Below are 2,389 nucleotides of genomic sequence, written 5' to 3'. Positions count from 1 at the left end.
ATTTCACATTATGCATCCCAATCTCACTCATCTCCCCTTCCCCTTCCCGCCCTGTCCCTTTACCATTAAACCATCCTCGTCAACAGAAAAAAAAATCTTGTTATGAAAGCTGAAGTATATCACAGTGTGTCCCACAGTGTACCCTTTTGTTCATATTTCTTTGTTTGCAAATGTTCTTTCTGGTGAGTCATTAGTCTGGTGTGATGCCTCTGGCTACTCTATCAATACTGGAACCTCACTGGGACTCCTCTTGAATATCCTGTTATTGCCTTGAGTCACGGAGACCCTGTAGCTTTGGGTCTCTACGACTGGCCTCTTTATGCACTTCAGCAGTGCAGAATAATGGAGTGGATGTTGAGGAGGGAGATGTACGAGGATGATCCCTGGACAGACCAAACCTGTGCGAGCCAGTAGACCCGTGTTCAATGCCGATGTCCCCTGCCGCTGCCATACCCAAAAGAAAGGCCGAAGGGAATGCTTAAGGAGACAAAGCCAAGGTGAAGGAACAGCCACAGAGAAGATCTGCAAGGTTGTCTCCTAAACTTACTCCTCCAAAGCCAGAGCCCAAGCCTAAAAAGGCCCCTGCAAAGAAAAGAGAGAAGGTACCCAAGAGGAAGAAGGGGAAACCGAGGCAGGCAATGATTCGAATAATACTGAAGAAAATGGAGATGCCAAAACAGACCAGACACAGAAAGATGAAGGTGCTGGATATTCCAAGTGATGTGTGTGCATTTTTGATAACTGTGTACGTCTGGTGACTGTACAGTTTGAAATACTAATTTTTTATCAAGTTTTATAAAAATGCAGATTTTTAAAGCTATATTATTAGCACACAGAACACTTGATTGTTGGGTGTGGGGTTGCAGACAAGGATCATATGTCACTCACAAAATATCTCCCAAGATGGATTGAGGACAGAAAACCTCTTTTCTTGATAATTTTGGAAAAGGCTCCTGTTGGCTCCCAGGAGAGACGCCCTGGTCTTGACATAGGTGGTCACCAAGGCACAAAATGCCTTGTGGTCTGGGAAAACTCGAAATTCATTTTTAAATCCTCTTCCCCCTGTACCATTAACATAGATTTAATTCTCTTAAAACCAGAGACCTGCAGGAACATGGTTCCCCAAATTGGTTTTCCAGTCTATTGGGAGATGTGGACTTTGCAGTGACTTCATCGAGTGTTCTCAGAAGAGTGCTGGTTTCTTTTTATAAAAAATTGTGGATCTTCAGATTGCTAATTCTACCATGTTCATTTCCTGAAATTCAGGATTGGCTTATAAAAAGTTGTTAAACAACATCCTTAATGTGAAATGTCAACCCTCACTCTAAGTTACTCCCCCTTTTCAAAGCATTGAATGAATATTTCATTGGGTTTCATAGTAGCTTTCTGATTGTGGTCGCTTATACAAAAAGGGAATTTGGAAGTTCTTGTATATTGTTGATTGTCTACCCATGTTCTACCTGAAATGCTATGGTTGTTTATGAAAAGTATCTTTAATAAAGCTGGTTATAGTTAGAAAAAAACGAGTACTCAATGATGACTCATTATTGTGAAATGACACTTCCCTCAGGTTTCTCTAGGTGACTATCAACCTCATTGGTTATAATAAGGATATAATTATTCATTTATGTATTTATGGATATAATAATGTATGATAAGGATAAATTATCAATTTAGTTCTTTATCCCCACATTTTCTGCTATGATTATAGTTTATACCTTTAAAATGTCAGGTGTAAGCTTTGATTTTGTTCATGTTTTGTGTTTTCTTTATTTCTATTTAGAGCCGAGTACTGCATAATGTATCATATAATAACGTGGTTAACTGGGAGTTTGTGCTTCATTGGTATATGCTAGGCTGACCTTCCAAAAGTAATTATTTTTTGATACTAACATATGTTTGCTTTTTTTTTAATGAGAAACCAAGCTCAGTGTGTTTGTATAACCTCTGGTTGTACCTACTTGTGTAGAAAGGTCAACATGTTTCTAGAACAGGACATGAAGGATTTAAAGCAGCTTTTAGAAAGCATGAAGCACAAACTGCAGTGAACAACAAGTTGGGTGGGTTGTTCTGAGTTCCTGAAAATGATTTAATCTACCTTAGGCTTAATTAAAAATTGTTTATTCGTACAAACAATTGCTGTGTCCTCATAAAGGCACAGTAAAAGTAAACATCGCCTGTGTGCATGACAGAACACCATGAACAAAAAGTCTCTGCATAATATAAAGATAAAATTCAAAATTAATTACATAGAGGAAAACACAAACTGATCTATATCATATGATGCCTCTGTTAATGAACTTTAAAGGCTAGGCAGATTTCTCAATATATAAGAATTGATGTATTTATTAATTGATTGATGCACCTGAAAAAGGTATAAGTCAAAAGA

At 38.0% G+C, this 2,389-nt stretch overlaps 1 pseudogene; it reads left to right on the top strand.

Moving 5' to 3' along the window:
* Window positions 1-431: 431 nt before the first annotated feature.
* Window positions 432-721, top strand: LOC143436575 (non-histone chromosomal protein HMG-17 pseudogene; annotated as a pseudogene).
* The last annotated feature ends 1,668 nt before the right edge of the window (window positions 722-2,389 follow it).

The sequence above is a fragment of the Arvicanthis niloticus genome, chromosome 23 (genome assembly GCF_011762505.2).
Source record: "Arvicanthis niloticus isolate mArvNil1 chromosome 23, mArvNil1.pat.X, whole genome shotgun sequence".
Lineage (NCBI taxonomy): Eukaryota > Metazoa > Chordata > Mammalia > Rodentia > Muridae > Arvicanthis > Arvicanthis niloticus.
This window is presented reverse-complemented; position numbering and strand designations above follow the sequence as displayed.